Here is a 22558-nt window from a genome sequence, read left to right on the forward strand (position 1 = left end):
AATTAAGTAAAAGCTCTAAGATTTAACTCCATTGTCCATACTGACTGGATACATGCTTCTCAGTGACCATGAGTTATAATCATTAGTCCTTGGACTAAAAAATGAGAATGTGATGTAATATCAAAGCAAAGAAAGTGCTGGGTCTGCTTACATATGCTGATGTAAGCAGGAGTAAGTCTGTCAGTACAGTAATAATTAAGAAGCTGACACACATGAGTTTTGAGTGACTAGAACTGGGTTGTTATTAGGTTCACAGAGTTCACCAATCCCTTAATGTGAGAAACATAGGATAGTGGAACCAGCAAAGACTGCTGTTCTGTCAGCTAGAGATGGACATGAAGTAGATAAAGTTTGAACTGTACAAAATTATACTCTTCTTATAAAACTTTTAATGAGAATAGTAGTTTTGATCTGTCAAGTTCCTCAATTGAGTGTTAAATACTTAAAGCCACAAATTATTTTATCTACATCCCAATTTACACAAACTCACAGTTTCCAGGGAATGTGATATATATGAATTTGTCTTTTGGTATTATTTTTATGTCATTTGTAGCACTAACCCATGATATGCATAAGCAATAATTCTGACAGAGTAACCTCTCAGATTAAAGACATCTCTGGATTCCATGTATCTACATTACACAATTTCATCACAGAACTCCCACTGAATATTCAGGTTCTTGCAGTGACTGAAATTCAAGTCAGTTATTTTTTAGATTCAAAATCTTCCCCATCAACCAGGTGTATAAAAACTCCAGGTCACACAGAAATTCAGGCCTCGGTATTTAAATATTACTCCTTAGAAAGTTACCCTTTGTTCTTGCTTCCATGGAAACTTATCTTCTTCTCAGCATCCCTGGAGTGAAATCTTGTAGCAGATGAGAGAAGAGTGGCATGGATTAGGTCTATATTCTAATAATAATGTCCCTGATTCTGCTGCTTTCATCTAAAAATCTGAGTAAGAAGACTATTAGCTCCTCTAAACATCTTAATATTTCATTTGGTCTTCTATCAGTTACCCCTCTGCTGAGATTAATATCTTGATTAATGTTTATCTTTCAGAAAAACAGACCATTTAAAACCCACTTGGTTTTGCTCAGTGTCCAGGTGAGAGCCCTCGTCTGCTCTCCATCAAAAACACACACAGTATTTCCCCCCTTTAAGGGTGCTAAAGCATTGCTATTGGGGTATCTCATGACAACTGTTTTGGCAAATGCTTTGGCTTCCAGTCTCTCACCAGCAGGTAATTTTCCCTGTCACACTTTCCTCCAGCCTCTGTAGTCTTTCTTTGTTGAATATGGGCATTCCAAGATGGTACACACTGTGCAATTAGCAGCAGCTAATTGTTTAGCATGTAGAGAACTAAATTTGTCTTGTCTTTCTTACTCAACCATTGCATTGCTGTTTATAGAGGGAATACTCACACTACGTCATGCTAGAGCTCATTTTCAGCTTAATCTGCCCCGGAAATCCTAGCCAGGGTGGCAGGCTGTCAGGATATAATCTTCTTCCAGGTATCATCTGCTCTCCTTATTCCCCTGCTCTCAATCATATCAAAACACTTCTGACTGAATTTACTGGTGGATTCAAACCACTTTAAGAGACTGCAATCTGAAATAATTATGTATCTTGTATCTTTGTGTACTTTATAAAAATCAAGAGGATTTCAAAATCGTGACTAATGTCTTTGTTGTGTTACTGCTAGATAACAGATTTTAATGCAAAAAGTGACCATTCTAATCATTTAATGGACTGATATCCTGAATAAAAACACAGACCATGAAATAATTCCTATATTGGACCACAAGTTTCTTCTTAGTAATATACCTCAGTTAAAAGCTTTCATTAATGAAGTATCTGCTATACAGTTTGCTCAATTGTTCCAACATTTTCTTAGGATTGTGTTCTTTGTCTCATGTTTTCTTGGTCTCCAAATACTGTCTGACCACTATTTTGAATTTGTCTATCTTCATATCTGAGGAATTTGACATTATAATTCTATGTTCCTTGTGCACCCTCACATTTCATTTTAGAAATATCAAATAATTCTTCATCAGTGGTGATGACATTAAAGACCATACATGAACATAAAATACAGAGAGGATAAAGTTCATGTATGCAATATGTTCATTGTTGACAGAAACACTACTGAAGGAAAAACAATTTTCGTATATATAATTGCCATTATATAAAAATCCATAAGGCTAGACAAAAGCCATTTTCTGTCTCATGTTTAGACCAAAGCTCTGTAGCTCAATTTGCAGAAAACAGGATGTTTGTGTATAACAGAAAGGTAAAAATTATTTCCCTTTTTTTTTAAGCTGCAAATGATGGTACTTGCTTTTTTAGGTATTTGTAAATAAAAAGAAGTCTGAGATTTGGAGATAAAACTGCATGTTTATTAATTTAGTGCTCTGGTGTTAAGCCACAGGAACTGTCAACATATTGTAGAAATACTCCTGCACAACAGAAGTGAATGGAAACTTTTACTTTTATTTACATGCATGGAGGATCAAACGCTTTGTGTAAAATCAAGACAGTGGTTGCTATCCCAGATCAGTGAAAAAGAGAAAGATCTGAAATTAGAGGCTGGTAACCTAACCATTCTGGCAGTTTGACATCAATACATCAACTAGAAAGAAATATTATACCAACTTATTGAAAAAAAATACTATCAACTAAAGCCCTGATACAAGAAGCATTAATTTAAATTCATTATTTAAGCATATGCTTAGTTTGAAACACAGACCAGAAGCTCTGTGGGCCCTGATAGGGTTTAACTAGATACTTATGGTCACTTAAATCCAAAGCTGGAATAAACTTCTGACTCAGAACAAACATTTCAAGACATTGGGGTCTTTGCTCCAAAAATAGCTTAATAGTCACCCTGCTTCAACCATGGCAATCAGAAAGATAATGGGAGATTCCAAATTATTAGTCTTAAAGACAGAAAGGTTTCATTAAAACACAGGCTACAATATAAATGACTGAACCATGAGACATGAAACAAAAAGGGAGCTTTGAAAAGCTTTCACAGATACATCCTCCACCAGACTCAAAACAGTCTTCTCCAGAAGGCATTTCCAGAAGGAGGTTTTACCCCAGGTAAGAGGAAACTGCAGGGCAGAAGACCCTGGCAGGCTGTGGACAACCAGCTCAGGGGACAAGGCTAGCGGGTGCATGGGAACAGCCTGTGTAAATCTTGGATTCAAAAGATTGAGGTAACATAAGGAGCTGCCTTGAGATGCAGCTGCAAGAAGATCTTTGGAGATGTAGTTTATCCCAGCAACAGAAGGTGTTGGCTCTGATTTTAACAGTTAAATATCCTGATTGTATTGATACAAAATATTTCTATGGCTCAGCTTTCAATTATTTGATGTCATGCTTTAATCCCAGCCAGAAACTAAGCACCAAGCTGCCACTCACTCACTCCTGCTCCCCACAGCGGGAATAAGAATTTGAAAAAGGAGTGAAACTCATAGTTTGTGGTAAGAACAGTTTAATAATTGAAGCAACAAAAGCAATATCAATAACAAAATAATAGTAACAACAACAAGTGTAATTTAAAGGAGAAAGAGGGAGGAATAAGATCCCAGAAAGACAAGTAATGCAAAACATAATTAGTTGCCACCCACTGGCCAGTCCCCAGCCTGTTCCCAAGTAGCAATCAGCCTGTCATAGGCAATTCACCTCTGTTTACATATTGAACATAGTGTTCTGTGGTGTGGAATAGCCCTTTGGCCAGTTTGAGCCAGCTGTCCTGGACATGCTCCTTCCCATTTTCTTGTGCACCTGCTCTCTGGCAAACTGAAATGTCCTTGATTTAGAGTAAGCACTACTTAGCAAGAACTACAACATCAGTGCGTTATCAACATTATTCTCACACTAAATGTAAAACACAGCACTGTGCCAGCTACTAAAAAGAAAATTAACTCTATCCCAGTTGAAATCAGACCACTAGGTCATGCATTTACTTTTAAAATAATATAAAGATTTATCTGGATTTCTTTTTTAGAAATATGATGCATTTTCCCCATTGTTTTGTATTTCTAAACAGTCTTCTTCCAGCATTATCATTAAACAGTTACTCTATGTATCAAGGCTTTCAACAATGTAATTGTGTGCAACCCACTCCCTAGTTAAACCAACTTCACTGTGTCTCCACTGTACGCTATCTCACACAGGCTCTTATACTGCCTTGCACCTGTAGTGCATCTGTGCACTTCCTAATTATATGTTAGTCAAAGCAAATTAATACCCTTGTGTATGGTTCATCCTCTTTGTCTTCCCAGGAAGAAACTGTCTGGTGGGAGAAGTCTCTTTCAATCATGATTCTCTGTGCAAATTTTTTTTTTGACTGCTTAGCTTTTAATTTTCTAAGGTGAATGTCATTTTGGGTGGGATTTATGTAACCTAAGTTCAGGCTTACAACATAGCTATTTACGTGGGAGATAGCAAGCCATGATTCCTGTACTGGAATGGGAAGAAATTGATGCATTTTAGGGACACACATCATCCTACCTGTATTAAGTACCTATAGAAAAATTTTACCTTAAGATTTCATTGACTACTCTCTCTATTGACTAGAAGTGTGACCAGTTCAGTAGCAGAAACATATATCTGTACTGAGTCCACTCTCTGTTATATATGAAGAAGACAAGGTCAGAAAACATACCCAATGCAGGAACAAGAATGCAATTTGCCATAGTCCCTAATACCAAAGCTGATCCTTTTGACAGCATCCAGCAGGTTTCTGAGAGGCCTGCATTTCTCTCCTGCCCAGAAAAGGTTTTGTGCTATGCATGTTTCTCTCATTAAGCCACAGGGATGAAGCTTTGATTCCAATCTTTACCCTTCACCAGCTGATTCTTGGATGACTTGTCCTAAGCTCATTGAGCCTCTTGAAGGCATAGCCAAGACCCTCAACTTAACCTACTGTTCTCTAAAAATTATATGTACAATGAAGGAAAGGGATCCATGTGTTCCCACAGGCTCATGTTGGGGAAGAAAGAGGCTCCTGCTTTACAAAGTTTCCTGTGGCCTGATTGATTTGTAAGAATGAGGATCAGTGAATATCTATTTGTAGTTCACATTCCTCACTTGTTAGATTTTGTGTAATTGCTAGTTTGCATTATTAGTAGCTATCTCAGTATTCCCTACAGAGAGTCAGTGCATCCCTGGTTATTTTGCTGTCTCTAATATGTGCTTTTTTGATGCTGCCTGAGTTGGCAGAAAAAAATCTGTAAAGATGGAAAGTCCAAAATCTGCTCTTTTCTTCTCTGCTGCACTGCTTGTGGGGGATTGCCACTATATCAGTTTGTTGCCAACATCAAGAAATTCCTCCAGCATGCATGAGATTCTCTGAATGTCCAATCTATTTAAGTGGAAAAAAAATAGAGGGAGGCAGGATAAGAGGAAGAATGATAACAAAATTTGACTGTATTTAATGGACCATGGTAGCTGTGCTAAGCTGTGCATATAAGAACTTTCTTTTCTATCTGCTGGAGCAGGACTCAAACAGAGGTAAATAGAGTGTTTTAAATAACTGACATTCAGAAATCTCCAGGAAATATTTGTTTGTTTCTAAAAACAGTAATGCATTAGGTGACACATGCACTGTTGAAAAATACTTTGGACATGAAAAGTACAGAGAAGCAATTTTAGAGGCTTGAATTAAGGCTTTCAGAGCCAGTACAATTTTCTGACCTCTTCTTCTGGCCAAAAGGGAAGAAAAGATGGATTTGATGGTATTCAGTACAGAGTAACCCAGAGTAATTACCCAGAGTACCATGTCTGAAGGTCATTCTGCACCCAATGTGAGATGCACACAGAAGCAAAGGTGACAAGTTACCTTTATGGCCATTCAAAAAATCTGAGAAATAGCCTCAAATTTCTCCTCAGCCTGCAAAGGGCCACACTCTTTGTCATCTTTAGGTTGTGATGGCAACACTGAAAACTACTGGGTGACCCAACCTGTAATCAGCTGGAAGTTTGATGGGAACCAGGTTCTTTCCTCTAGAGGTTACCAACTACATGTACCAACATACCATATGGCCAGAACAATAAAAGTATGGTATTTCCAGTGGTATTTTGGAACTACTGCTTGCAGTCTCAGCTGCAAGTCAAAAGTAAAAAACAAAAAACAAACAAACAAAAAAAACCCAAACAAACAAAAAAATAATGCACAAAGTTATAGAAGCTTTCTCAAACTTCAGGAAAGGATTTGAGTGAAGTGGATCTATTGTTTTGGCAACTCTTGTCTATTCTCTGCTCTGTAATTGTTATATCTTTGCATGGAATGAACCCATGGCTATGTCTGGAAGGTCCTTTGCTTGAAATTTCTTGCCAAACAAATATTCTCTGTTAAGGCTGTCAGGATTTATGGAAAAGTGACCATGCTGACTTGGGGGAGAGAAGGAGGTTTCTAAGATCAGGGGAAAAGAGAAAGAGAGCGCAGACAGACATGTGGTAGGGTTTTGATCCAAAAATGCATTTTTCCATTCAAATACATTCTGACAAAGTGCTTGGAAGGTTTTGTTTTCATTCCAATCAATACAGGAAAAATATCAATTCTGCAATGTTCAAAGTTATCATGAAGTGGAACTGCTGTTCTCCAGCCAGCTCTAAATGCATCATTAATGGACTTACTTTTGTTCTCACTGCACAGGTGCAAAGTTGGCAAGACTCCACTGTCATTAGCAAGTTACCCCAGGCTAACACCTGGCTAAAATGAGATTAAGGCCCACTACCCTTAGAGTTTCTGCAATGCATGGCATGTGTTAGAGCCCACAGGGCCTCCCTCCTATTTGCAAAGCAGAAACCAAATATATATTGTGTACAACACCTCCTAACCTGTACCTAAACTTTAGTTGTATAAGTAACCTGTGCCCCAAAAGAAAGTGCCAAATTTCCCTTATAGTCAGTGGAGAGAAGTATGTGTTTGTGAATGCTTCCAGAGGGCAAATGTGTCTGCCTCTGCCTGGAAATTTTGCAGGCTTTCATACTCTTTCCATTGACCTGTGAGAGAATTCAGACGGTAAACTTCAGGATAACTGCTTCATTGTGTGCCTAAAATTTATTCAGAATCAGTTCTTGCTTTCAGTAAATTGGACAACATCTACTATGAATCAGAGGGAAGCAGTACCTTTGCATAATATGTCCATTAGTAACAGTGTCATTAAAAGTATCACTAAAGCAAACAGCATAAAAGCAGTGTAAATTGATCCGATACCAAAGCCTGCATAACTGCAAAAGTTTGTTTAAGCACTGGACCCATTTCAAAGCTTCTGTAACTCATGATATCATGCCAATATCCCTACCTCTGCCTAGGGTGGATTTATGTCAGTAGTAAGAGGACATGAAGGTTACCATAATGTTTAAAAAGTCTTTGTAGCCTGCAAAAGTGCATTCTTGATACTGGTTGATGAATAACTAACTTGCACATCATGAATAAAAGAAGAAAATTTTTAAAGCCAGAGGAGCAGCAATTCCATGTTCTTTGGGTTTTTCTTGATCTGAGGAAGCTCCAGTGTCAGAAGGACCAGTAGATTAAATAATAAATAGACGTCTCCTAAAGTACATTTTTGCTTGATGAGCATCAATTTTTCAGGATGATTTACAGAGTGAAAAAAAAACCAAAAACCTGCTAGAAAGGGGATGTTTTCATATTAAAAAACGTTTAAGATTCTATTCTTTCATGCCTACCTGTAATCCTAGTCCACCTGGTGCACAGTATCTGCGTATTTCTTTATGTCTTCTAGGAGCCTGAACTGTTGAATAATGCTCACAAGTCCCTCATCTGGTTGGCCTGACCAGTAATGCCTGTAAGAGATGTCTTGTATCAATCAATAATGGTGATTTATCCATTACTGTTTGATCAACATTCATCATAAAAATTTTCCTCTTTTTCTTAGCCTTTTCCAGCAGAACCATCTTAATCTATTAATAAAAATGCACAAACTCTGCAGTCTTTGAATATCATATGCCAGATGATTCCTTTCTTTTTTCCTTATCATCTTGGTTTTGTCAAAATTTTATTTAACCTATTGTATTCTAAGATGTTAGGATAAGAATATTTCAAAAAAATTTTGTAAAGTTAAGGGCAATCCACTGTCAGCATGTTTTACAGAACCCCTACTATGTGGCAAATAGTGTGTTGAAACACACTGAATTATGAGGACAAGCAGTAGCATTACTTAAACACTTGCTCCTTGATACCATTTTCCTTGAGTCCTACCAGAAAATCAAGGTATTACAATTTTTGCAAAGCATATCCAAAAAGGGAATAATTAAATCTCCATTGCAGTCTTAATATCTGTGGTTTATGAGTACTGAATATTTGTCTTTGTAACATTCACAGATCTATTAGTGTATATGTATATTTTTATCATTTTTTACTGGAAAATAACCTCTCCAGCTGCCCAATCTTAAATGCATGACAGCAGCCTGAGACTCCAACTCCAGCACCCCTTTGATCTCTGATGCTGAGCAGCAGCCTCAAGAACCTGCTCTCTGTGGCAGGTTGCAGGTGTGCTTGCCAGGGCAGATGGCTGGGTCCTGAACCCTGGAGCATCTGCACAGACACTTAAGTGGTTCCAAACCAGCCTTTCTGCCTCTCACAGGTTGCCTCTGCTCCCTGGTCTTCTGTACTTCCATTGCTCCCCCCCACATACCCACAAAAGCTGCCATTTCTCTTCCTGGGGTCTTCACTGCACAGTCCCAGCAGTGGCAGCAGACAGGTGGATTCCTGGGCCAGGAATTTTGCCTCCTGCCCTCTGCTTTTGATATTCTTGCTGCTACTGAAAACAGGAGCATGCAAATACGTGAGGTCATGTACCCACCAAGGCTGCTTAGAAAGTAATTTTGCTACTTGATATTCTGCTGGGAAGGAATTTCAAGTGTGGTCCAAGCAGGTTCTGTAATGTTTAGTCTATCTGATATTTTTGTTAATGATTTGGATAATGGAAAAGAGAGAAAATGTGTAGAATTTGCAGACGATGTCAAGCTGGAGGGAGCTGAAAGCTTTTAAGAGGTTAGGATTAGAATTGAAACTGCCCTTGATAAATTGGAGGCATTGTCTAAAATTAACCAAATTAAATTGGTGAAGATAAATGTATTTCCCTACACCTAGGAAGGAGAAGAAAAATGCTAGTAAAACTAGGAGTAAAGGAGCAATCAACAATACCAAGAGGAAGGTCACAGTGCAGGACAAATCCGATATGTATTTATAAAGTGGTGCTGATAAAAATAAAGGATAATTTAATTCTGTCTGATATTGGAAGGAATGGTTCTATACGATGCAGGAGCAGTACTTGCCCTACCTTATGTTACTGCAACTTTGTCCATTTTGGGGCACTGCACAGCAAAAAAAAGCCCATGCAGATATACTGGAAAGTAGCCAGAGGGGGAGCAATAAGGATGATAAGAGGTTTAGAAAACTGGAACTATGAGAAAAGGTTGAAGGAATGGGGTTTGTTTAGTCTAGAAATGAGAAGACTGAACAGGGACATGATAACAGTCTTACAATACATTAAAGGTTATTCTGAAGAGGGCAGCAATCAGTTATTCTCCTGCTGATATCCACTCACTGTTGTACAAGAAGAATTTATCTTACTTCATAGCAAGAAAGATTCCAGATAGATATTAGGAAAACCTCCCTAATTAGAGTTAAGTACTTGGACAATCTACTTTCAGAGGCTGCAGAATAGCAGCAGAGGTTTTTAACCAAAGATGAGGTAAACATTTGTGACCTTGTGATTTGAGGGGGCTCCAAACCAGGCCAAATTTGAAGAGAGTTTCTCAGGGATAGCACAAAGCCCACCTCTGGAAGCAGTGACTTCTTTCTGACAAAGGCCTGTCCTCTGGTGCAAAGCAGGCAAATGCCAGCAATTGTCAGTCAAACCTTTCAACTTTTTCATGCAAACTGTTTTCAAATGACCTTTTTCCCCCTCAACCTGTTCTAGGAAGTAGAGAAACACTTCAGATAAAACTTTACTCAGAAAAAGGTTCCCTTTAACCAGGCGAACACCTGAGTAATTGCAGTCTGAATAGTTAATCTGGCAAATTATATGCATCAAAAAACAGGATCTTAAAATACAGAATGTTAGGAAACCTTAATTATAGATGATGTTACCAAGCTCCACAGATAATTTTTATTACAGTATCAAGCCAAAGATCTAGCCAAGGTCATCATCCTGAGAACTTGGTGAAGAACTGAAATAAAGGATATTAAAATAGTTACATGTGCTAATAACAGTCAATAAACTTACAACAATTTTTCGTCTTTGGAAGCCTGGTAGACTACTCTATCTCTTGATATGATCAGTCCTTTATTCTCAAATCGGGACTAGTTCATAAACTTGGTTAGAAAATTTTGGTTTTCAATTAACTTTCTGAAGTGCTTTTCTTTGCCTCTTCATCCTGCTAGATCAAGACAAAATTTTAAAGATTATCTTTATCAATTTAGGATCTAGAAATATTCCCTTGAGATTAAAGAAAAAAAAAAGGAAAAGGGGGGGAAAGAAAGAAAACTGAGACCTTCACTAAAGCACCTGCCTTGAGGGAGTTAAGACTTCAAGCAAAATACTGCAAGACTCATAATAATAGTGTGAGAATTGGCAATCCTTCATCAGGGTATAATTTCCTTTTCTTCTAAACCCCCTTCTTACTAGCAAAGAAGACTAGACTCCTAATATTAGGAATAGTCCACATGTAAAGTCACAGCTGAAGCTCCATTCCCAAGGTAAAGAATGGTAAGAGTCATTGAAAAAATTACATAGAATCTTTCTTAGGATATTGGGGGGCTGTAATTAGAGGAAATGTATCTCTGCACACTAGAGAAAGCAAAAATGTGTAATTGTTTTACACAGTAAATTAAAAAGGGTGAAGTTAGATGGGGGAGTAAAGAAAGATGTTGATTAAAGAGCAGAAAGAGCCTGAATACATAGGGTATGCTTCATTTTGTATGTTTGAACACCGGCCATGAAAGCCAGTTAGTGTTGAAGGCTTGTTAGAGCTTGTCCCACAGCAAGGCAGTAAACACAAGTAAATGGATTTCAGTGTGGAACAGCTGGCCAGGATGCAGCAGGTGCACACCTGAGCAGGGAACTGCACCCTTCCAGCACAGAGCTGGGCATGGCAGCAAGGTCTCTGCAAGGGGCTAAAGCCCATCACTGATTTCTGCAGGCTTTTGATAAAGTTCACAAGGTTGTTTCCTTAAGATGGGCTGCTTCACAGAACTGACAAATATGGCCTTTGCTTTTTGTGACTATTTTACCCAACAAAGAGGAGCAGAGTGCCAGGCAGAGTACAATGTGTATTACCACAAGAGACTTCTGTTCAAACATCATGCCAGAATTTTGACCTAAGCATTGCAGACGTAGTTGCTCTGCCAAGCCATTCCTTTCCTCTCAATATTCCTTTGTAAGCAAGGCATTTCCTGGAAGAAAAAGTGAAATGAAATTAAATTTGTTTTCTTGCCATGTTTGCAGAATACTCCTTGAATACTAGGAGCTTTTGGTTTTACCTAGAGTTATGTTTAGTGTGCTTAGAGCTACAATCTGTCATCAAAACTCATACCCACATATCCCTCTGCAATTATAAAGTAGGATGAGCTCAAGGAAATCAGTCTTCTTCTGAAGTATCCTTCAAAAGAAGGCCAACAGTCTCAAAGCAGAAGATTATTGCCCTACCAGCATTACCCATCTCAGTGGAATCAAAGGGCACGAAATCAAATAATTTTGGAGTTTGATTCACCTTGGGCTCCAAGGCTTTCTATTCAATCTGCTCCTAGAACTCAGGTACCTAACAAGGAGATGCAGAAAGTTCAGGAAAGTATTTGGGATTTTGATCTGAGTGAGGCAGTCAGCTCCCTAACTATGAGCAAAGGAATTTCTTCAGCTAGAAAGATTTGCCTTTGCTACAGAAGCAGCCTTTGGGGTGGAATGAGGCCTTTTAATTGCCAGTCCTCCTTGAAGGGGATCAAGCTCCTGGTATTTTACCAGAAGCATTTCAAGGAGGAAGTCCTGGCACAAGATGGACATATAAGTGCTTTGTAATAGGACACTAAGAGAATCTTGCAGTTGTCTGATTTTCTCTGTTCAGTGGCAAAAAGTTCAGAAGTCCAAGCCAAGCTCTTTACCTACATCTGGACAGAAAACATGATAGGACTGGTGGAGAGGATGAGAAGGAGCTACATATTTCTTAAGAAAATGCCTAAATACCTAATTCCAGATGTGCAAATAAATCTTTGCTAGGGTAGAAGGGCTTAAAATTAAAATACACTTTAAACAAACATTTTAGGGAATATGCTACTAGGGAACATGATGTCTTTTCAAGACATTTTCAAGTTTTCAAGGCCTCATATTACTTTTCTCTAAAAGTAAGTTTTCTTAGTGTTCTCAATACCTGAAAGTTTTAAATATTGTGCTCCTAAGTCAAATGTCCCAAATGGGTAGAATGATGTAATAACTTCTAGCTCTACATGCTCTCCATGATTGCAAGTAATCCAATTGTTGCTAAAATTTTCAACATAGTGGCTATCTTCACTTGGTGAGAAAATGTTCATATTTTATTAATAAGCAAAGACCTGGAAGTTAGCATGATTTCATACCACTCCTCTGGAATTCTCTCTCAAGTCAGTATTGTGCCTCATCTGCATGTTAATGCTGTGAGGTTTGATCCATTTGCACAGGGAATGATGTCTAATTCCTGGCTGTACGACTTTAGTTCTATATTAATGTTTTCTAAGATTTATCGGCTGTTTGCATCATAAAAAAAATTACTTTTTGAAAGGAGGTGTAATTTTTTTGGAAGTTTCTGCTATTGCAACATACCATGTTTTCATGCTAGCAGCAATACTTGCCTCATAACCTACCCTTGCACTTGCATGTCTGTTGTGTAAGACTTTAGCTTAGGACATCTTGTATTGAGAGTTCTCTTCTGTACATGACTCAGTGCAACTCCCTAAGCATTTTGTAGCTATGTATATTTTCTTACATTAAATAGCAACATGGGCAAGACTATATTTCAGAGGCAAACTATTTTCAAACTATCCCTGCAAGGTCAGTAAAATCTGCAGAGGTCTACTGAGGTTCTTTAGTGCTTGTGGGTCACATCCATCTTCTGTCTCAATGAGCCACTTTATTTAGTCAATGTTGTATCTTAGAAAATGACCTTAGAAAATGCAGAAGATGCATAATGCACTGTGAAATTATGGGCAGCTTTTGGGTTAAAGAAAACTTTCTGGATATGGTCATGAACTACTGAAAAAGTAGAGTGTCTTTTTCATCTTCTTCTCTTTGAGCAAAATTTTCTTCCTTGTTTTCCAGCTCATAGACACAGATCTGTTACAAGATTCTAGTAGAATATCTTTATTTAGTAAGACAGTATATTTATATTTGGGAAAAAATATAAGGGCAAGCAAATGTCAGAAATTTGCATATATTGGTCATTCAGTATCCTCAGAAGTTTCAGACCTCCAGAAGCCAAAAATCAGAGCTTTGTCATAAATTCACAGATTTATACAAATTGGTGTAGATGAATTAATTGAACTGGACTAAAGCCACCTGTTGACCATGGAGGTTCTAGCTTCTACCTTCATTCCTTGTATTCTCCTGATAGAGCGGGTGCATCCTGTAAGAGTCAACAGGGAATTCAGCTGTTAACTTGTGATGAGATCCTCTTCAGCCTATTTAAAACAGAGGAAAAAAATGGAACATGGAGAAGCCACCAAACCATCAAGTGGAGAAATATCACCCGGAGCAGATACCATGGGAAGAGAAACATGGTTACATTGTCTTGATTCCTTGAGAAGCTCCCAGATGAAGAAGATCAGAGGATGGGGATAGTGACAGGAGGAAGTACACAGTGAAGGAAAGGAAGATTTGTAGTGCTCAACTCAGAAAGAAAACAAGTAGCTTCAGAGCCCATGCTGACTGGTGACACATCCAGGCTGTCTGGGTTTGCTTACATTTAAAATAATGGGTTTTCCAAGACCTGGAGCAGTCCAAGATCTCTAAAACACACAGAGTCTTACAGTATCTCCATTTTGCCAAGCATGTAACTGCTGTGCAAGACTTGGACCTGCAACATAAGGACATCTTGCTTTTCAGAGCAAAGAACTGCAATATGGCACTGGTTAGATGTATATAAAATTTACAGTGGAAGTGAAAAGAAGTCTCATTCTATTTCAGAAGCTCTTGCCTTAAAGTCTCTCTCACTTGTTTTGAGAACACTACCTGCTACACAAGATCTGGCCTCACCCCAGGTCTGCATACCCTACCTCCAGTTTCCTTCTAGTGTGAGACTAATACATGAAATTACCTTACTAATTAATAATGGTAATAAGCAGCAATTGTGATGAAAAAGACCTGATACATACCTGGGTGAGGTGTCTCCTACTTCATCCCTACAGCAAGAACAAGACACGTAGAAAGGATGCACTAATGCAGTAGGCTTTTAAAATTCCCCTCCTCTCAGTACAACATACAAGGAAAGTATTATATTATAATTTTATATAATAATATTGTATCATTATATAGCTTTATCATAATATTACATAATTATATATAGACCTGTCAAAGCTATGAATATTCCCTCCTCTACCAAGCTTCTGGGAAATTTCTCTAACAAGGAAAAAAAAAAAAGCAACAAAAAAACCTCAAAAGAAATCCTTTTAGCATGCTACCGTATTTCCCAGTGGCAGTACTTCATTGCTGAGAAAGTATCAAGTCTTCCTTCTGCCTCCTCAAGGACTGATTCTCCCTGCTCTCTCCTTGTATTCTGCATTAATGAACGTGCCCTTCTGTTTGACTCTCTCGTTGCAACCTTTCAACTCACCCGTCTGTCACTTGGCAGGAGCTCCGGGAGGGCTCTTCCCAGGGACATTTCGTGTTTATTCAAGTGTTGCTGCGCTGTGAGACTAAAGAAGCAAATCTGTTTCTTCCAGCTAAATCTGTTTATTTCCCAACCCACAGCACCACATATTCCCATAAAAAAAAGGTAGATACCAATTTGGAAAAAAAGTCAGGGGACTGTTTTCCTTTCTCATATTCCCTTTAGTTGCATGTGGACTTCGTATTGAGGTAGTGATTTCAGCATTTGTAGAAGCCACGTGAAAACAGCTTCACTTTTTCTCCATTCATTTGTGATGCATTTGCTTTTACCACAAGACTCTGATGAGCCTAATGTATATCAAGACAGTACAAATGCATGAAGGGAGGCCAGCCCTTGGGCTTGGCAGGCCCAGAGACCCCAGTCTGTAATGAGCTGGACATGGTCCTCCCCAATAGACTTGGGTGGGGTGCAGATGGAGCAGGAGGAGCTGTAGGTGCATCCTGTGGGTACCAAGGGGTTATCTTGGGATAGAACAGCTCTCTCCCCCATGCTAAATGTGGGTGGTGGTTACTGCTGCAACCTGAGGGAAGGCACAGGCTTTTGCTTCCTCAGCCTGGTTTATCCTGTCTACATTGAGCTTGAAATGAAGGCCAGGTTAGGAGCTGCCTTTGAAGTGGGGCTTTCATCCCTGTTCTGACCAGAAAGGAGACAAAATGAGTAGATAGCTTAAGAAATTGCTTTGGAGTGGTCCCATTTTCTGGAGGCTCCACACGAGCAGCAGCTGTGCCATGGGGCATGCAAAGGAAGGCTGCTTTGGGCTGCGCAGGGTAAACACTCCTGGGCTACTTTCTGTTCTCCACAGGGTAGGAGCCTGTGCAGAAGCACCTGCTGAAAAGTGGTTAATGTGCTATGACATGCTGAAACAGCAGCTCTTTCTCTCACAGAGAACACACACACACACACACACACACACACAAAAAAAAAAAAAAAAAAAAAAAAAAATAAGCTGTATGTGGAATTGGTCATGGTGGCAAATATACGAAATTAAGATAATGCTTGGCATTCAGAGCAACCTACAAGAATAGCAAAAGATTGTAGGTCTCTTCACACATACAGTCCCAGGTTAAATTAACATGTACAGTATGGATACAAGACAATAACAACAGAACTACCCAGCATGAAAAATGGCAAAAACTACAATAAAAAATTACTTTTTATTAAAATCAAGCTTTGAAAAGGTGTACATGCTAAAAGGATGCCAGAAACCATTTCATTAGCTTTGAAAAAACACCCGTTAGTTAAATAGGTGAAATTCAAAGCTTGCAATACTGAGCTACTCTGCATTGTGGGAATTTATGAATTAAAGATTTATGTAAATACATTAAAAAAGACAGACCAAAAGGAAAATATCAAGAAAAGGGAATAGCCCTCACTCCCTGAACAAGAGACAAATAGTCCAGTGCACACTGAAAAAGGCTTCAGACTGATTGCAAAGAGGATTGTGATTGGGACACAAAGCTCTAGGCAGATTGTGTACTTCCACATCTGATTAAGAAAACCTGTTTGCAAACAAAACATGGATTTTGGTTTCCAGAACTACCACTGAGACCATGATAAACTATCAGAAAATGTGTGGGGCAACCCATAAGGCACACTTCCTACCCCATTATGAGCTAAGCAGGGATCTCTGAATATCAGATGTGATATTGTGTACAGGCCACAGGATATCAAATTCTCCAGTACAACAGGAAAGAGTGGTAAACCCATCCCTTACCCTCACATACAATTTTTCAAATATTTGAAAATAACTGATACTTTATATTGGCCCAAATGAGCAGTGACACAGGAAAACCATCCTGTTGCAGATGTCAAAAATATAGCCAAGTCAAAGAAAACAAATAAGCTTAGTGGTTAGTTGAGAACCCTCAAAGCAAATTAAAACATTAATAGTATGATTGCCTACAATAGCTTATCTTGAATCTAGAAACCAAGTAAAATTATTTCTTAACACCAGCAAAGAATCCAGATGAATTCACATGTTTATGTGGGTTTTTTCTGTGACTTTCTTTCTGCATACAAAAATAGGCAGTGTATTATTCCAGATTATGAAAGTCTGCAACTCAGTCAAATGAATAATTCTTCTCCCAGATAGATTAAATAAAAACTCTACCTGTCCTCATTCTTTTGTTTCCCAGGATGCACTCATATTGCACTCTCTATTGTATTCTTTATATTGTTTTATATTCTGCAACTCTCCTGCTACCTGGAATCCTCTACAGGCTACTGAGGATTGCCCAGAATTGAATGTGAGAGCTTCTTTTTGCCATCTTTTTAGGCAGGAAGACAAAGTTCAAACATGTAGCTGCACAAAGAATAGATAGACAGATTCACACCAGAGATCAATCCAGCCTATTGCTCAGCTCCAGAAACTGATGTAAGGGGAAGATTATGAAAACAAGGCATAGACTTGAAAATCCTTGGCTGGGAATGTGTCTATCCATTTAACAGCTCTTGGTAGACCTTTTACTCCAATGTATGTGCTCAGTTGTGTTTGAAACCATGTAAACCTTTAACAGCCATGGTATTTTTCATCACAGCATTCCACGGTTTAACTCTCTTCTCAATGAAACCTTGTCCTTTTGTTTGCTTTGAAACTGCCCCTACTTGTCCTTATATTGTAAAAGAGAGCAAACACTTGCTACTTACCTGTAGAATCTGCTTGGGTCTATCTGCTGATACTTTCAACATTGATCAGTGGCTTAGTATCCTCATTGCTAAAAGATCCATAAGCAATTGAAGAAAATAAATAACTCAGATTAATGCAGAAAAACTCAATAAGAGAATATTTAGTATCAGGTCAGGACTAAAACAAAATTTGCTTTTACCAAATTCCCCATACCTGAGGGAGAAGCAATAACTCTTACCATGTCCTTAGAGGGCTCGGTTGCTGTTGAACTTGGTATCTCCCAAGACAAAGCTTTGAGTGAAAAGTGTCTTCCACTGACATAGGGTTCCTCCAGGCTCAACATCTACTAGAAAAAATTCTGTCTGACCATGGGCACTGGATCTTGGGCCATCATTCAGTAACAGTCAGGCATTTCTGGTCTACAGGGAAAAATGTTTTCCTGTATTTTTTGCTGTATTGGTAGACAGAGAACACAATAAAGTAATATCTACAAGTGCTATAGTAGATATCCTTCTGTGTTATCTGATTTGAAATGAAAATAAGCAAATGAAAAGGAAAAATCTTAAATGAAGAAATACGTCTGTTATCTGAAAATAGTATTACACAAGTCTCTCTTTTTGGAAATTGTCCATTCATTTTCTTCATAAACATTTACTAAGGAGAAAAGTATTTTATGAACATATGGCACTTGTCTCTGTTTTGGATGTAAAAACGTCTGGTATTTTGCTGACTTCATTTCATTGTGAGTCACTGTGTAGGTTTGTATAAACACCAGGGTATTTTCATCAATTAGAAATAACTGAGATTTTCAACATAACATTCCCATATTTACTTGTACTCAAATAGTTCTGCTAATACCCTAGACAATACACATATAGATGTATTTACTGCACACACAGGATCCCTGCTCCTAAAAAATTCCAGTCAAAGCCTGAGGACCCATGGCTCTACCTAAAACCCCACTGTATCCATTAGCAAAATCCCTTCAAATTTTACCTGTAAGTGGGTGTTTTTCATCCATGAGGATACTGTGATCAGGAAAAACTAAGCTTTTGAAAATCACATTCTAATGGAAAAAAATGCCATCAAATTATCAAATGAGCAAGTTGTTTCTCAAGATAATTACAGCACACACAGAATCTCATCTGGTTGTTTCAGATAACCTTTCATTATAATATGTTCCTGCATGTTGCTGGTAACTACATACCCAGACTGGGCAAATCAATTGCCCGATCAATACTCCAAGAAATAGACTGATTCTATCCTAGCTTTGGGGTACTGCAAGAGAGAGAGGACACCAGAAATCCTGCCTGCCTCAGGAAACTTGTAAAAAGACTCACTTTAGTCATGATCCAAATTACTAGCACAACACAGAACCAAGACAGCAAATCCAAGCCACTGTGGTGGAAGTGAAGAGGCAAGTGGGTGATCACATATGGCAGGATAAGAAATAGGTTAGAAGAAGAAAGTGCTTATGCTACTATTGAGGGCATATTCATGGGAAGCAGATGATGTGGGTTCAAATTCATTTAGCAGAAGAGTGTCTATAGCTCAAGGCTCTAGCCTCGAGATAGCAGGTAAAATAGAGATAAAAGCTGTGTGAATCTAGCCTGTCCCATGGCTGAAATCACACTTGCTAGTCAACTTGATTCTGAAGGCAAAAGGGAAGCATCTTCCCTGACCTCGCCGCGGTGAGAGCAGGCACAGCCTTTGCTGTGTGTCCTCCCGCGAGGTGACACTAGATGGCAGCAACTGAAGTGGCAGCAGGAGCTGCTGGCCTTGCTGGCCCGGAAGGCGCTCCAGCAGCCCGATGGCCAAAAATATGGGCAACACCCGATAGTCACCTCTTCTGTCCCTGCCTACAGCCCCTGAGGTTGTCACAGGACTCAGGCAAGTCATGGGATACCGACATGAAAATCGTCTGTGCCTTGACTGTCCTGCTTATCATACCTGACCTAGTTGAAGGTGTCCCTGCTCATTGCAGGGGAGTTGAACTAGTTGAATTTCAAAGGTCCCTTCCAACCCAAATTATTCTGTGATTCCGTGGTTCTGTGATTCTGTTTCTCTTCTCAACACTGACTTGTCCATATCTGGTTGACCCGTTCTGTGTCTGAGGCCTCTTAGCCTGCATTTAAATGGCAATTTTTCACAGAGTAATATGATAGAAGGTAATAACCAGTCTATTGTTATTTGCTTCTTTGGAGTCAAATGGGTTAGGTGTTGCATGGCATTATGGAAATGCTCACAAAAATGGCCTTGCTAGTAAGGAAAACAGAGTCAAGAAGCACATAATAGAGGGATAATGTCCTAACTGCTGTTCTGATAATTAACTTCCGAAAGAAACCGATGGAAGGAAAAGCTGAGACTCCCCAACACATGAACAGTGCCAATATAGCATATGTTCCTCTTGCTTTATTAAGACAAGACACCACTGCCAGCAAAATCACAGCTATTCAGAATTTAACAAAGATGTATCAAAAGACAGTCACCAGCAAGAGCATTAGCATTGCCTTTGAAATATTCATGTGCTTCCCGTCCTCCACATGACAGTTTGGTTCAATATCTTTGTCACAGTTAAAGCTGTCTCCACCTGCCAAGTTCTGAAAATGTGTTTGGGGCTTAAATATGGATATCAAGCCATAAGCAGGGGAAAAGAGCACAGCACTTTACACAGTAATTGAGATTCTGACTTTGAGCTAATGAAAAAATATCCAGTGCTTAGTCACTGATGGGAACTGCAGACATTTAGTTAAGACCTCGAAACTCAATTGCTGGCTGCAACTTCTGCTGCTGCAGTGTTGGGTAGTCACCTAAAGATAAGTGCCTTATACGACAGCCAAACCATTTACATCTTTGAGCAATTCTGGCAGTGGCCTAGCTGTCTGCCTGCCAAGCAGCAGGGAAGGAGAAGGGAGGGGTGGAGACATGAATTGTCACTGTGCATAAGCATAAACGAGATGGAAGTAGTGGCAGGTGACTCAAGATTACAGTGACACTGTCTGCATGTGCAGGAACAGGGTTTTGGGAGCCAAAGAAAATGAGAAGCTGAACTTCAGGAGAGACATAAATGGTGACTGAAAGGGCTTATAAAGGTATATGAGCAGCTAAAGGAAAACTAGGAAAAATGTGGTCCTGCTGCTGAAGGGGTTAGAAGACCTGGAGACAAAGGACCTGGAAGTTCCCAATGATTTCTCCACCTTGATCTTTACCAATTAGAGAAGTATTCAGCAATTCTAGGCCATGAGACAAGAAGGATAATCTGGAGCAAGGAAGACTTATCCACAGTAGAGAAGAATCTGATTAGTAAATATAAACAAGAACATGAGACTTGATAGGACAAACACACATGTGCAGAGACACCTGGCCAATGTCACTAGAAGGTCAATCTCAATTGTCTTTGAAACATCATTACAAGCAGCAAAATATCCTGACAGCTGAAGATCGCTCATGTCACTCCTTTCTTCAAGAATGGCAAGAAGATCGGTGATCTCCAGAGCCCAGCCAGCCTTACCTCAGTCCCTGGGAAGGTGAGGGATCAAATCCTTTTGTAAGCCATTTACGAATGGGAAGGACAAAATGGTGATTAGAAGTAGTCAGCATGGATTTACAAGGGATAAAATATTCCTGTCCAGCCTTGTATGATGAAATGTCTGGCTTGGTGGATCAGGGGGAAGCAGTGAAGATTATTATTCTTGATTTTACCAAGTGTTTCAACAATGTCTTATATAACATCTTCATTGACAAAGTGAAATACTGAGTGAGCTAAATGAGTGGATAGTGAGATGGGTGGAAAACTGGCTGAACTGCCATGCTCAAATATTTGTGATCAGTGGCATGAAGTTCAGATGGAGGCTAGTCACCAGTGGAGCACCTCAGGGGTTGGTGCTGAGCCACACAGGTTTTAGTGTCTTCATTTATGACCTGGATCACAGGACACAATGCACTTTCTGTATGTTTGCAGACAATACTAAACTGAGAGGAGTGGCTGATGCACCAGATGAGCATGACATGCTGCCATTTAGAAGGACCTTGCAGGGTGGAGAAATGCGCCAACAGGAGTCTCATGAAGTTCAACAAAGAGAAATCCCATGTCCTGGCCCTAGTACAAGTGGGGTCTGACCATCTGGAAAGCAGCTTTGCAGAAAAAGATCTAGGCACCCTGGTGGCACCAAGTTGAACATGAGCCAGCAGTGTGTCCTTGAAGCCAGCAGCATCTTGCTTTGCATTAGGAAAATGTTGTCAGCAGTCTGAGGGAGGTCACCCTTTTCCTTCTCTCAGCATGAGTGCAACTCAGCAGGAATGCTGGATCCAAGCCTGGGCTCCCAGCACAAAAGAGTCCCTTAGATACTGGAGTGACTCCAGCGAAGGACCACAGAGATGATTAAGGCACAGGAGCATCTGTCATATCAGGAGAGGATGGTAGAGCTGGGACTGTTTAACCTAAGAAAGAAAAAGCTTGGTGGAGCTTATCAGTGGGAGGGGAGGTGAAGGAGATGGAGCCAGGCTTTTCTCAGCAGTATCCAATGTCCAGACTTGTTTCCCAGAAAGGCTACAGAGACTCCATCCTTGGAAATATTCAAAACCCAGGTGGACACAGTCCTGTACAGCCTCCTGTGACCCTGTTCTGAGCAGAGGAGTCAGATTAGGTGATCTCCAGAGATCCCACCCGACATCAACCATTATGTGAATGTGTCAATCTGTGATTCTGTGTCAAGCAACTTAGTCTTCAGATGTTTCATCACTGCCTTCTGCACTGCAGAGTCCACCCAAACCCTGCAAGACAAACATTGACAGGCTAAAGCTATTCCTGCAATGGTGCCAAGAGTAATCACACATTATTTTCTTCCCCTTATTGTGCATGTCTGATTTGTTCATGTTGTGATCATTTCACCAAATAAAGAAGGCCCAACAAGCCTGTGCATCATTTTTTAAACAGGAGCAAGAAATAAAAAATAATCTTCACAGTTCAGGGACAAAGAGTCTTTTTGGCAACACCCTGGGGAGATGGTTTTGGCTCACTGTCTCATTTCCTCAGCA

The 22558-nt window shown here is 39.5% G+C and overlaps 1 long non-coding RNA gene across 1 annotated transcript; it reads right to left on the reverse strand.

Moving 5' to 3' along the window:
• Positions 1–2377: 2377 nt before the first annotated feature.
• On the reverse strand, positions 2378–22245 carry LOC146768718 (uncharacterized). Its single transcript, XR_014955704.1, has 2 exons — positions 17760–22245; positions 2378–17609 (listed from the first exon to the last, which is right to left on the reverse strand). It is a non-coding gene; the product is annotated as an uncharacterized LOC146768718 (long non-coding RNA).
• Positions 22246–22558: the final 313 nt, after the last annotated feature.

This window comes from Lonchura striata, chromosome 1, assembly GCF_050655825.1.
Source record: "Lonchura striata isolate lonStrDom1 chromosome 1, ASM5065582v1, whole genome shotgun sequence".
NCBI classification, from domain to species: domain Eukaryota; kingdom Metazoa; phylum Chordata; class Aves; order Passeriformes; family Estrildidae; genus Lonchura; species Lonchura striata.